Raw genomic sequence first — 14,880 nt, 5'->3', positions numbered from 1 at the left:
AGGGTGACAGGTTGGAGTGGGGGAGGGGGGTCGACAGGTTGAGGCGGTTAATGTCCCAGCGGCAGTTGGAAATGAAGAGGTCGAGGGCAGGTAATAGGCCAGAGTGGAGTGTCCAGGTGGATGGAGTTTGTTGGAAGCAGGCGAAAGGGTCCTTGGAAGGTGGGTGGGAGTCTTGATTGTAAAAGTAAGCTCGAGGCGAAGGTGGCGGAAGAAGTGTTCGAAGTCACGGCATGTATTAAATTCATTGATGTGTGGATGGATGGCGATAAAGGTGAGGCCTTTGCTGAGGACTGATCATTCGTCCTCAGTGAGGGGGAGGTCTAGCGGGATGGTGAAACCTTGGCAGGGCTTGGAGCTAGGGCCTGGTGTGGGTGTGGAACTGGGAGTGGGGGTGGAGCCTGTAACTGGAGTGGGTGTAGTGGTAGGGGAATGGGGGTGGAGTCATGTGCATGGGTGGTGTTCCCCTCAGGGTTCTGGGGGGGCAGGGATGGTGACAGTGGGATCTGTGGGGGTAATGTCAGCAGAATGCAGGTGAGTGGCATTGGTGGGTGTGGAAGTGATGGCAAACATGGCAGTGAGGGGGGGGCAGAAGTCACTGAGCATATGACATCAGCGATGATGTGAGGGGCGGAAGTGATGTCATGTGTGGTGCATGAGGAATTGTGAGGGCACCCCTCAAATTTCTGGTAGATGTGTTCTCTAAATTGATCAGTCTCAAGTCCTAACATATTATTAGAGGGGGAGATTTTAATTGTCTTTGTAGACAGATTGCCCAAAGGCCCTAGACACCCTCTGTACAAACTAAATAATTTGTGAATCTGTGCATGGAATTAGGGTTGGTGAATGTCTGGAGGCAGGAATTTTACATTCTTTTCCAATCACACAGATGTCACACCAGGATTGATTTTTTTCTGACCCCCGTGGCAACCCTGGACTTGGTGGCATCTTGTACGATTGGTAATATTACCATCTCCAATCATGCTCCAGTGTACCTGTTGGTTAAGATATAGTGGGCTATAGTGGGCTCGAGGCACTGGCAATCCTAGACATTAATTCAGGCTCGGTTAGTAGTCCATCTGTCCTTTGGGAACTGCCAAAGCTTATGCCGGGGGTTAGTTATCTCCTACACTGCCAGTAGGAAGCAGCAGAAGGGCGAGCAGCAATGTCTACTTGAAACACAGTTGAAGGCAGCCGAGAAGACTTACTTTGACAGACCCTCGTTGGCCAAGCCACAGAAGATTACAGCGCACCTGTCTGCATTGAATTCCATGCTCATGCAGACAGCAAAAAGGAACTTATTTTCGCAAAATAAAGATTATATGAGCATGGTGACAAATCGCACAAGTGCCTAGCGAATCTCGCCAGGAAATGGAGTGCCCTTCAAACCATTACGTCAATTAGGGAAGGGTCTGGAAACCTAACATGTGCTTCCAAAAAGATGAATGCGGCATTCCAGAGAATTTACTCTGAATTACACCTATCTGAGGACTGTGAGGAGGGGCGGGCCAAGATGGAGTCCTTTTTCCAGGATCTGGAGCTCCTGGGCGTGACCTCCGAACAAGAGTCTTTTCTCAATGTCCACTTATCAGAGCAAGAGGTGCAGGAGGCTGTGAAACAGCTTCAGAATGGAAAAGTGACTGGTCATGATGGACCTCCCAGCGAATTCTATAAGGAAATTATTAGTATATTGTCAGGCCTAATGCTCAACATGCTCAATGACTCGTCCAGTCATGATCGTCTCCCGCCATCTCTAAGAGAGGCCAATATTTCACTTATTCTTAAAAAAGGGGAGGTCCTGGAGGACTGTGCTTCTTACAGGTCCAATTCACTCTTAAATGTTGACTTTAAAACCCTCCCCACGACTCTTGCATTAAGGCTGGAAACTGTGTTAAAGTGGACCAGATGGGCCGCAGATCCCCCAATAATGTTAGGAGGCTGCTTAATGTAATTCAAGCATGTCAACAACAATCAATACAGGGATTGGTGATTTCTCTAGATGCAGAGAAGGCATTTGACCAAGTTGAGTGATAGAAAAAGCTGTACCTTTTTTATACTCGAGAGCGGTTTGGCTTGGGCAAAGCCTTTATAAGATGGATAAAGGTTCTCAATGGTGACCCTCTTGCTGCGGCCATCACCAATTCACCAATGGGGTACAATCAAGCAACTGTCGAATTTTTAGGGGCAGCCAACAGGGGAGTCCCCTTTTGCCATTGCATTTTACATTGGTGGTTGAACCGTTGGCAGAGGCCACTCTTAGGGATCCCAATATATTTGCTCCAGAAATGAGGTCAAAATTACATAATATTTTGTTGTACGCAGACTATGTCCTCAATTTCTTTTTGTCAAATCTACCAATTTCGGTGCCTCGCCTGATACAATGCATCATTTGACACCTTTTTGAGATACAAGATTAATTTCGCACAATCAGAGGCTATGTCTAAAGGTGGTCTTACGAAGGTGCTAGATCTTGAGGGAGAATCTCGATTCCCATTTAAGTGGTCACTGGGGGGTTTTATGTATTTGGGCATATTCATCACTCCAGTTCTTCTTTAGTTGTTTAAAGCTAATTTTATTCAATTATTTTACAAAATCAAACAAGACTAGATCTTGAGGGAGAATCTCGATTCCCATTTAAGTGGTCACTGGGGGCTTTATGTATTTGGGCATATTCATCACTCCAGTTCTTCTTCAGTTGTTTAAAGCTAATTTTATTCAATTATTTTACAAAATCAAACAAGACCTTCAAAGATGACAGGCGCTTCCAGTCTCATGGTTAGGTCAGATAGCTCTTATTAAGATGAATATTCTCCCCCATTTGTTGTACCCTATTATGGGTGCTCCCCCTGATTTTTGATAAGCAAACACTCAGGAGACTGAATGGCTAGTTCAGCTCTTTTATTTGGCATTTGTAAGCAGCCACTTATTAAATTAACTAAACTGCAAATGCCTCTCAGACTGGGGGGGAATGGATGTTCCAGACATTAAAAATTGTCTGCTGGGGACCCTCTTTCAAAATATGGTTAGATATCGAAACCTCTCAGGCGTGGTGCCCCCTTACTAGTTTGCTGTTTTTGGACAAAATGAGGACAGTTAAGGAATATTGCCACAACTCAATAGTTATCAATGCTGTTAAAGCATGGAGAGCAATTCAGCAGAAGAAAGGTAATATTGGCAAAACATCTTTTCTTACATCTATAGTGCATATGCCGGGTTTTCAACCGGGGATGATGGACTCAGGATTCAAACATTGGGCATCTAGGGGTGTGTCTTGCTTGGGTGATTTATTTGAAGGAGAGCACAATGATGTTTTTTTTTTCAGTTAATACGGAAATACAAGCTACCTAGCATGGACCTCTTGCGTTTCATTTTTTCAAGTTATGGATTTTATTCAAGAGAAGACTACACTTTTGACTAATCCCTACAAATCTGACAACGAAAGGAGGGTGCTCAGTGCTGAGAGTACATTTTCTACCAGCACTTTATATCGTCAACTGTGTGGGATGGCCCCTCAGAAGAGTTTGATCGACTTTGCAGAGTGTGGGAGAGAGAGCTAGGCGTTGAGGTCTCCTCAGAGGCATGGGAAAATATTTGGGAAAAAGCATAAATATATCAATTTGTAATAGGACCCATGCTTTACAGTTGTAGATTCTCCACAGGGTCCACTTGGCTCCTGATCCTTTGTTAAAATTTAAACCAGGGGTATCTTCAACATGATCCAAGTATAAGGTTAGTATGGGCACTCTTACCCATTGTCTCTGGTCCAGTGACAGGCTTTAAACATATTGGAGCGCTGTGGCAGCTGCAGTGGTGAGGATTTTGGGTGTAAGCATGGAGAAGACACTATTTCTCTTCTTCTTGGCCTGCCCACTGTATTCCCTCCAGATGCGCATAATAAAAAATTTATCAACATCCTCACTTTCTGCGTGAGAAAGAATATCTTGTTAGGTTGGGTATCCAAAAATCCCCTGGGCCTGTTGGATTGGCGGAAGATTGTTTTGGAGCATGTCCCCTTGGATTTTCTTACAAGTATGGTACACCACAAAACTGAGAATTTCTGTAAGACATGGCAGCCCTTTTTGGACTACCTGGACACAGATTTGTCTGCCACACTAATAAGGGCTTTTATATAGTCATAAGGATTGTGCTTAATGAGTCCAATATCCAGACAGCGGGAACTGTGTATGTATGAATATGTGAAAATTAATTCTTTCGATATTCGAGAGTTAGTGTTTTTGTCTTGCTAAGCTGCATTATTACTATATATTAGTTTGTGGTTAGTTATTATTTATTTAGTTAAGCAGTTAGTTGGGGTTTTTTAAATATATTTTTATATATATTTATACATTTGTACATGAGGGCAGTTTGGGTTTTTTAAATTTTTCGTGTACTTTCTTTGTATTGTTTTGAATTGTATTGTTTTGTATTTGTTGTAATATTAAAAAATCTATTTTTCAACAATATATATTTTAAAAGAAGAAAAAGAACTTTAATCTTATCCAATGGAACCCAGTTCTGAGGATAAGAAAACCCTAGGCTAATGAATTACAACTATCAATCTGACCTTACACACGATGTAAGAAAGCTTATCTGTCCACAAAGGTCATCTCATTCCACCATTATTTCTTTCCAATTTGGTTCAAAATTAAAGAACAGTGGCAAATGCTTAGGGAGATACCAAAAACCTCTCAATTAAAGTACATTCCTGAGAGGAAGAGGAATTGTAAAAAGGCGAAAAACTATCTATGGCTCAACAAGGAAGCCACGGATAACACAAAGGCAAAAACCTGTGCATTACATCCTTCAAATGTTAGTGGCACTCTGGAGAATTGGGAGAACTTTGAATGTCAGCAAATGGCTCCTAAAAACAAAATAGCTAAGTTATTCTAAATTCTGTTCTTTTTTCGTATTTCAACCATAGCGTGAAAATAAATTCTGTTTCGCTTGAAGTGGTTTGGCCAGCTGCATCACTCTTGGAATATCCACTATACAACTGCCCCCAAATAAAGTTGGGATCTGGGCTACATTGTTAAAGTATTTTGAGGGGGCCTGGCCTGGTCCATAACAAAAAGAGCCAAGATGAACTATGAAAGGAAACTAGCAGAAATCATAAGCATTGATTCCAAAAGCTTCTGTAAGTATAAAGAAAGGAAGAGAATAGTGAAAGTAAATCTTGACCCTTTAGAGGATGGAAATGGTGAGGTAATTATGGGAAACTCAGAAATGGCAGAGACACTAAACCAATATTTTGTCTGTTTTCACACTGACAGATAATTCTTTTTTCCCTAAAATTGCAGTTACACTGAGGAAATGGTGAAATTACTTTCACTAGGGAGAATGATGGGATTAAAGACATGAACTAATGGCCTACAAGCTGTTAAGGGAGGTGGCAGGAGAGATAGAGGGTGCATTAGTTATGATTTTCCAAAGTTCTCTGGACTTTGGAAAGTACCAGTAGATTGGAATCGTGCTAATGTGACCCCCTTATTCAAAAAAGGAGATAGACAACCTATAAACCAATTAGTTTGACCTCTGTAGTGGAGCCAATCATAAAAGAGGCAAAAACTTGGAACACTTGGAACAACAAAGCACAATTCACCAAAGTCAGCATGATTTCATGAAGGGCAAGTCATGCTCGACAAATTTGCTGGAGTTCTTTGAGGATGTAACTAGCAAGGTAGATAATAGGGATGCTGTGGATGCGATATACCTAGACTTTCAGAAAGCATTTGACAAGGTGCCACATAAAAGACTGATCTAGAAAATTAGATCCCACGGGGCTAAGGGTAGAGTATTGGCTTGGAGGAAAAGTTGGCTGACAGACAGAAAGCAGAGGGTTGGGACAAATGGGTCCTTCTCTGGATGGCAAACTATGACTAGTGGGGTGCCGCTGGGGTCAGTGCGCGGACTTCTACTATTGGCAAGCTATATAAATGACTTACAAGCAGGGATAGGGTTTAATATAACAAAGTTTGTTAATTATACTAAAATAAGTGGGAAAGCAAGCAGTGATGGGGAGATAAAGAGTTTACAGATGGATACTGCTCGGCCAAAATCTGGCAGATGGAGGTTAATGTGCATAAGTGCGAGGTTGTCCATTTTGGCTGGTAAAAAAGGACAAATTATTACTTAAATGGGAAACAGATTGTAAGTGCATCAGTGCAGGGAGATCTGGGTATATTTCTCACGGAAGTTGGGTATGCAAGTGCAGCATATAATAAGAAATGCAAGTGGAATGCCGGCATTTATTGTGAAATGACTGGATTATAAAAGCAAAGAAGTATTGTTACAATTATATAAAGTGTTGGTGAGACCACATTTCGAGTATGGTGTCAGTTTTGGTCTCCTTATTTGATGAAGGATGTGGTGGCACTGGGGGTAGTTCAGAGGAGGTTCATCAGGTTGCTCGCAGGGATGAAAGAGCTGTCGTATGAGGAGCTGTTGAATAACTTGGGCTTGTACTCACTGGAGTTCAGAAGAATAAGGGGAGATCTGATTGAAGATATAAAATACTGAAGGGGATTGAAGTGCACATTGAACATATGTTCCCCCTTGTGGAACAGTCTCAAAAAAGGTCATAGAGTGAGAGGAGGTAGGTTCAGATCTGAGGTGAGGAGAAACTACTTCTCTCAGTGAGTTGTGGGTCGTGAATCTGTGGATCTCACTGCCCCAGAACGCAGTGGAGGCAGAATCAATCAACAGATTCAAGAAAGAAATAGATATGTTTCTAATGAAATGTGGGATGGAGGTCTGTAGGGAGCAGGAAGAAGAATGGAAGTGAGCCCAGGATAGGATCATCCATGATCATGTTAAATGGCAGAGTGGGCTCAAAGGGCTGAATTGCCTACTCCCACTCCTAATTCACATTTTCCTATGTTCCTAAAGGGAAGTGCAAATAACGTCATTATTCCTTTGGTGGTGTGAAATTATTCTCTGTCTGCAACTGCAGTTCTTTGACCTGCATGATTGTAGATTTTACAACAACAGCCTTAAAGGTGCCAAAGCATGAAAAGTTGGAGCAACAAGGAAAAAAATAAAGGAACTAAAAGTGGGGAAAAATAAATGAGAGAAGCAAAAATAATGAAAAAAACACACTCTGCACCTTTTCAAAAAAGACAGAAATAGAAGGCAAATGCTTATTGTGGACTGGGCAGCCAATGATACCTTTAGTAAATTATGGACTTGTCAAAAACATATGCAGTTCAATTTTACAGATCAAATGATCGATATTTAAAGAAGAGAACTCTGAAAATTTTGCATACTATTGGTAAGGAGAGGCTTCACAGAATTATTGCATCTTGTCTTTCTGTAGATGAGCAGAAAAATTCAGAGAAGATCTGAAATGTTCTTGAAGACTAACTCAAGGCAAGAATTAATTTCAGGATGAACATACTGCAACTCCTGTCATACAGACAGCAATCCCAAGAGTTTCTCGACCAGTTTGTTGGAAAATACTATAGCAAAGGGCCATAGTGTGTATTTTCCAAAGAATAAATCTCAGAGAGGCTCATTGAATTAGTAATCATTTCTACATTAATTAAACACTTTAGAAAGCATTTAAGTGCTGTGCCATTGATGCGTTACTTGAGGATAGACACCATTAAGAAACCATAATTGCAGGCCAGCAATAATGATATGTTTTATGTACAGCTAACATCATCACTTTGGTAAGCAAAGCACAACTAACCAACAAAATTCGTAACAAAAGTAGTTTATCATATCTACTCAAATGCAGACCAGTTTTTCTTGACTTTTTCTAATCATAACACTTAGGTGTGGAAGTTAGGCCATTCAGCCCATCGAGTCTGCACTGCCATTCAGTCATGGCTGCTAAGTTTCTCATCCCCATTGTCCAACTTTCTCCCCATAACCCTTGATCCCCTTAACAGTCAGGAGCCTATCTACTTCAGTCTTAAATATACTCAATGACCTGGCCTCTACAGCCTTTTGTGGCAGTGACTTCCATAGATTCTACACTCTTTGGCTGAAGAAGTTTCTCCTTATCTCCATTCTAAAAGGTCTTCCCTTTACTTTAAGGTTGTGCCCTGTGTCCTAGTCTCTCCCACCAATGGAGGCATCTTCCCAACATCCACTCTATCATGTGGCACAAACAGACATTAGGAATGCATGTTCAAGAAATTTGGCTCCAAAGGCCTAGCCAGACCTCAGGACAAAACACAGATGACCAACAAAACAGTACAACTGGGAGCAAGACAAGTGTTAGAAAGATTCACAAATGCAAACCCATCCAGGAGGTTCAGAAGCAACCAAGCAAACTTTGAAAGAGGATTAAGCTTTCAACAGTGTTCACCTTAAATATGATATTGACAGCATAGGGCTATCAGAAGCTTTTACGACCATTAGTATCATATCTCTTGAAAAGGCAGGTAAGCACATGTTAAAAACTATAATTTTCACAAGAATTAGTGCCATCATTTTGCTATCACTGAAAGACATGTAACAAGCAGCTGGTACTCCACAGTGCAGATATAACTGATCACCAATTCCAGGCATTGGCTGTCTCACACTATAGTGCCAATATGCAATCTCATATTAGCTTCCCACATTCTTCCAGCTGGTATATATCAACAGTCCAGCAATGGCAGGGTTAGCAGTATGTACAGATCTTGATGTATTCACAATTCATGAGATTCAGAATATACGAAATGGAATCAAATTAGTTAAGGACCCCAAATACCACTACCCAAAATAATGTACAATGATCAGCAATTTTAACTAATGCAACCTTGCATCTTAAGGATGCCTTGACCCCAATTATTGATCTTTCAAGGAAGGGCACAATGCTCATTCAGGTGAAGCTCTGAGTGAACTCAATGATATAAAGTGAAATGGATTCGTTCAGAATGCCACCTACCACATAGATTGCTGTACACTCATCAGATGCACATTAAAGAAACATGGCATCAAAAGAAGATGCCTAGACCCAAGATGCCTTAGCATTTCAGTCATAAGGTAAAATACCAATGTTGGGAGGAACAAATCCGAAATTTTCTGTAGCAAGATCTTTTCTAAGTTGGATGTGAAGCATTCATATTGGTCTGTTTATTTAGCAGAAGAATCTCAGGAACTAACAACATTTAGGACACCATCTAGATAGTATTGTTTCCAATGGTAACTATTTGTTCTATCAGTAAGCGAAGACCTCCTCCAACAGCACATAGATAGGATCAATAAAAATATACCTGGCTGTATTTGCATAGCTGTTGATATTATGGTCATGAGTAAGAAAAAGACATAACCATAACCTTCAACTGCTATTGACAGCAGCGTAATGACAGAGACTGACATGTGACAGCACAAAGTGCCTTGTCAACATCAATCACACTTTTTTTTGGATCCACCTACTCCACCCATGGAATGGAGTCTGTTCTGTTCCAGGCATGATCAAAGGTGTACAATAAATGCTGACACCTCAGGCTGAAAAGGATCTGCAATGTTATTTCGGATTGTTCAACTTGCTCTTGTTTCATATTTCCAATTTCACAACAAAGGTATCTCTGTTGGGAGATTTGCTCACGTGAATGTCCCCAGTGTTTGGTAAGATGATGACCAATACACCTTTGATTGTCTCAAACAGGTTTTGTTGACAAGATCTTGACTATTGTAGTATGATAACTCCAGAAAGTCATGGTTCTTGAAGGGAACGTGAAAGGGTTAAAACTGAACGGGCTCAATATAGATTCAGTCAGAAATACTTGATGTAAAACAAAATTAAGTAAATGGCAAACAGCAAGACAGGGATTGAGTGATTGAGAAAATGACACAGCCTAGATTGCACAATTGACAGGACTGGGGCAGACAGGGCATGGGTGGACATGAATAATGCCTAATGTATGTACTGTGGGACATAAGTGACATCTAGTTAACATATGAGTGTTAATTTATCAGACTAAAATAGAGTACATGATCTAAGGTCTATAAGAGATGAGAAGTTCTCAGTTTTTGCCAGAGTTCAGTCTTAGAATATTTGAGACTGACTCTCCCTGTGTACACAATGAATGGCTAGCCAGCAAAGCCCAAAACCCATAAATAAATAAATAATTTTGAAAAACAACCATTTCGACCTGTACCAAGTCTCCTGGTGGTTTGTCAAAGTGAACTACAATAAATGCATCACAAAACAGCTTGGCATATAGCTTTTGCAAAATATAAGACCTACTGCTTTGGGTTCAAATTCCCTGTGCAAGCCAAATACTTCAATAATGAGCTTGAGACATTAGCTCTGACATATGCATCATTCAGTTTGACACTTAATTATTTGGTAAGAAATTCACCATTAAAACAGATCTTAAGCCATGAGCAATCATCTACCATGACCACTAATGATTGCACCACTCGTGTTTGCATGTCAAGATTCAAGGATATGACAATAAAGTGAAGTACTGGTACTAGGGTGGTAATGTCTGACATGCTGAGCATGCAGTCCCAACCCACACAAAGACCAAGACATTTCGTTTGATCCACATGTGGATGGTCTAGACAATGACAATGAAGATATTCTCAACATTGATCTGTTACACTTTGACCACAGCCAGTGTGAATAGTTGAAATCGGCAATTGCCAAAGATAAGCTATTGCAATAGTTGCAAGAGACCATGATCCAAGAATCGCCTGACAATACTAAAGAAGTATCTGAGAAGGTTTGTTCATTTTGGCCACATACAGACAACTTACAGCATGTCATCTTCAAAGAATATGAATAATCCGAATACTGAAAACCCGGAAAACAAAGATATCATGTTCATGTTATGCTTGAGATGTATGGGTATTGAACGTACAAGATGACTAATACATGAATCTGTATGTAGTCCAGGGATGAATCAGTAAAACCAATGATTCTTAAAGACAAGTGACACATGCCAAATGTATCATTCACAGCAGCAGAGGGACCTCCACATCCATATAATGCTCCATCCACTCCTTGGATGAAGGTTGCAACACACTTAATGAAAGTACATCGGGAAGATTACATCCTGGTCATGGATGACTTTTCAAAATTTCCTATTGTTTGATAACATAGCAACAGAACGACCATTTTTCACAATCACCATTTTCAGTTTATTTAGTAGGAAGAAATCTGACAGTAGAATGCAACTCACTGGCAAATCGTTTCAAGATATGTACTAGGTGGGGAGTGACCCATGTCACATTATCATCTTACTATCCATGTTTGATTTGTCCAGCAGTGTATGCCACGTATCATCAAATCATAGATCATCAGATGTCAATGAACAAAACAAATTTTCACATTGTATTGCTGTGTTTTCATGCAACACCAATTGAGAACGGATTACCGTCCCCAGCAAAACCCATGCTCAGAAAGCAAGTGTGAAGGACCTTGCCCAGTATCCAATTTCTAATCACTCTGAGACACAGGACATCCTTCTTCAAAGGTAGAGAAGGAAAGAGATTATCAATGAATGTCCAGGCAGAGAATAATCGAAACTGAGCACTGGGCAGAAAGTTTGAATTATATAGATACCAGCAAAGATTTTTAGAATATGCAACCAGCAAAGTTATGACTGATTGTAAAGAATAGAAACCAGCTCAGAGACAATATATGGCACAGTAAACATGCACAGAGTGAGAAATGACAGATTGGCTGTGACCATAAGCAATGCATGCTATAGTAATAGTGAAATGCCACAATAGAAAGAGGAAAGAACTCATTAATAATTTTTTAAGAAGTGCAGGGCCTGGTTAGTTATGACTAAGAAGAAGAGAAATTACTTTGCTTAAAGGGATTGTGAATTTTTGGAATTTTGTGCAGCAGAGGATTGGGAAACCTCCTTCATCGACAGATATTGAGATTAGGCAGGAAGGTGGAATTCAAGACCAGGATAAGTCATGATCGCATTGAATAGCAGACCAGAATGAACCAGATTGTGTACTCTTGCTCCTGTTTCTTGAATTCTTGCATGTAAATTAGTTTTTCCTGTGACTGTAACTCATTGAAATTTTAGCAAAGGTTGATTAATAATTTTAGTTATCTTCTGACTCTTTCTTGCCATAACTGTAAATGGTTACGCTCATGTGTCTAATCGTTTTCTTCCCTACAGCCACACCTTATTCTTTAGAAGGAAAACACCATGAATTAAATATTCTGCTGAGTTATAATCTCTCCAAAAAAGGGCACATCAGCCCAGTGTTATTTATGCACGTCAGTTAGCTCAGTTGGCTGAGCTGTGATGCAGAATGATACCAATAGTGCAGGTTCAGTTTCAGCACTGACTGAGGTAACTATGAAGGTCCCACCTTCTGCATCTCACCCCTCGCCTAAGGTGTGGTGGCTCTCTAGTTAAACTCACCACCAATCATCTCTCTCTCTACTGAGAGAGCTGCTCCATAGTCCTCCGGGAATAACGCTGAAAGCAAATCTCCTCGAAAATCTGGCATTCAGCACTCATTTCCAAATTGTTAATGGGCTTTTTTCCACGTTGTGTTTTAATGTCTTCAGTTGCCTCACCTGAGATATGCTGAACTGAGTCCCATTCAGGCACTATATTATTACCCTTCCTCACTGTCGGATGGCAATAAATAAATAATGCAGATGTTTAGAAACAGAATTTGGTATCAGGGGACAACAGCGATTTGCAACGGGGAAAGGACAAACCCTACCATTTTAATTGGCTTTCCGCGGCATTGTGCGGTATTTTACATGATCTGCATACGACACGGGGGAAATCCTTGTTGTTTACTCCGCTGTGGTTGGACCAAAATCATGTAGTGGGAAGATTTAATCTTCACGGTCAGCCCTCATAAAAATCTGCACAGTGACATGACAGTGGCACACAGTCTAATTCTCTCTCACAGTGACTGAGGACCTTCCATCTAAGCGCTGTCATAAATAACTGATCAGAACCACAGCAGGCCACACATTCCACTGTGCAACTGTCTCAGGAGAGGAACAGAATAGACAGGTTCAAGGTTTTATTTGAAGGAAGCGGGCGCCAGATTAAATATTATACTTTTCTGTAGTTAAACGTTGAATCCAGTTGGCACTTTGACAAACCTATCCCAGGCAGATTTTTGGACTGCGCCACATGGGAGCAATTGTTGGGAAAGCAGTGCCTCAGCTGTCTTGGGCTGGAGCACTTGGGTACTGTTTCAGCTGCAGCTAATGGCTTTCCTCTTCGAGAGAGAGAGAGAAAAAAACCCAGCTTGGCTCGGCTATTCATAATCCGTCCATTTCCAAACCATTTACTGATCAGGCTCTTGTCTCGGCAGGTGGTCCCTGTGATATAATAAAAAATGAATAGCGCCACAATAGCCTGAACCTTGCTGCTAACTCTAAGCCATCTGCCATTACCACAGCACTACGGTTGCTTTTCATTGCTTCACCCATGGTTCAGTGGCTAGGCATGTGAAAAGGTTTGGGGGCTTTTGTGTTCTCACCTCCGGCTTCGACACCTATTGGTACAATTTTACCATTCACGTTTCCCTGCAGCATCACTCTCCCCTCACCCACCCCAACCCCTCACTTCACTGACCCGACTGCTTTGAAAATGCAGAAATTTTTTTAAAAAATCAGGTTTTCAGCACTGACTCTCGCGTAATTTTCGTCACCTATGAGGATTCGCAGTCAGCTGCAAAACAATTTGTTCCAGATGAGTGATGCGGCATATTTTATCAGACAGTACGGGTTCATTGTAAAAATGTGAAGCTGCACGTATTCTAAGAGCGGGTTTCGGGGTTCGTTTGGAGATTGGTTATTATAATTGTACCTGGGTACCGTTAAAATTAAAAAAAAAGCAGCCAACTCTACAGAGACAAAAACATAAACCCAGTGAAAAAAGACTGAGCTCGAGATGTATTTTAATCACAACAAGACAAAAAAAAACATGGATCCTTACAGCTCGTCCCTTCACTGCAAAAAAAAACTTCCATGTTTTCATAATAGACTGGTTCACCTCTGGCTGCAAATCAGAAAGAGCTGATTTTGACTAAAACATTATAATTAGGGTTGTGGGGCCAGAGGTGGGGAGTGAAAACGAATCCAGAGCAGCAGGAAAAAAAATGATTTTTAACTTGTCAGAATTCTAGGAGATGCAAACAAACATTAATAAATACCTTGCTTTACTCTTCTGAACAGTCCTTCCTCTCCCTTACTCCTTCATCTAGCTGAAAGGCATTAGAGGCCTGTTGTGTCTTCAGATAAAAGATAACAAAAGCCAGATTAACTCTGACATGTTTTCCATTTTAAAGGTCACCCTAATATACTGGCGTTACTAAATTAAAGCAGTTTACGGACATTGATCCAGTTCTGTGTCACAGGGCTTAACTTTAGCTGTGACAAGATATATACATATCCAGGATAGTAAATTAGCATTCCCATATTCGCATGTTAAACTGAAACCAAGATATAGTAGCTAGCAATACAGGCAAAATGCTTCAGGGAAAGAATACTGCATTCCGATATAAGTATCAGCCTAATGGTACAGCTCTGCCATGCATTTTGTGGACAATATACAGCCTCATAAGTTTCCACTGTGGTGGATGGGACATCTGCCAAATTGGTAAAGGCTGAAGGATCGGATTCTGGTGCATACTCAAACCCAGAATGGGTGTTATGTTCTTCCATAACAAACAAAAGAGCAGGCCACACGGCAAAAAGTCAAAATCAACATGGAATAATTTTAAAAGATCTTTGTGTTTGAACATGGTGCCAGGAGGGAAACAACAGAACTTCTCCCAACTCCACATCCACAGCTCACAAGCAAATGCTAGCCCTGAAACCAATACTCTTTCTGATCCTTTCCATCACCATTCTCCCCCAATCACCACTCTGCACCCCAATATCATCCAACTTCTTAAACCTCACCAGTGCCTTCACTTCCCCCAATCAGCATCAATACCCCACCC

The 14,880-nt window shown here is 40.9% G+C and overlaps 1 long non-coding RNA gene across 1 annotated transcript in view; it reads right to left on the bottom strand.

Moving 5' to 3' along the window:
- LOC122557111 overlaps positions 1-14,332 on the bottom strand; it is a 53,032-nt gene extending 38,700 nt beyond the window's left edge. The window contains exon 1 of the long non-coding RNA XR_006313745.1: positions 14,089-14,332. This is a non-coding gene — a long non-coding RNA (uncharacterized LOC122557111). The remainder of the gene's footprint in view (positions 1-14,088) is intronic.
- Positions 14,333-14,880: the final 548 nt, after the last annotated feature.

This window comes from Chiloscyllium plagiosum, chromosome 15 (genome assembly GCF_004010195.1).
Source record: "Chiloscyllium plagiosum isolate BGI_BamShark_2017 chromosome 15, ASM401019v2, whole genome shotgun sequence".
Classification (NCBI taxonomy): domain Eukaryota; kingdom Metazoa; phylum Chordata; class Chondrichthyes; order Orectolobiformes; family Hemiscylliidae; genus Chiloscyllium; species Chiloscyllium plagiosum.
The sequence above is the reverse complement of the archived record's forward strand: the minus strand, read 5'-3'. Positions and strand labels throughout refer to the sequence as shown.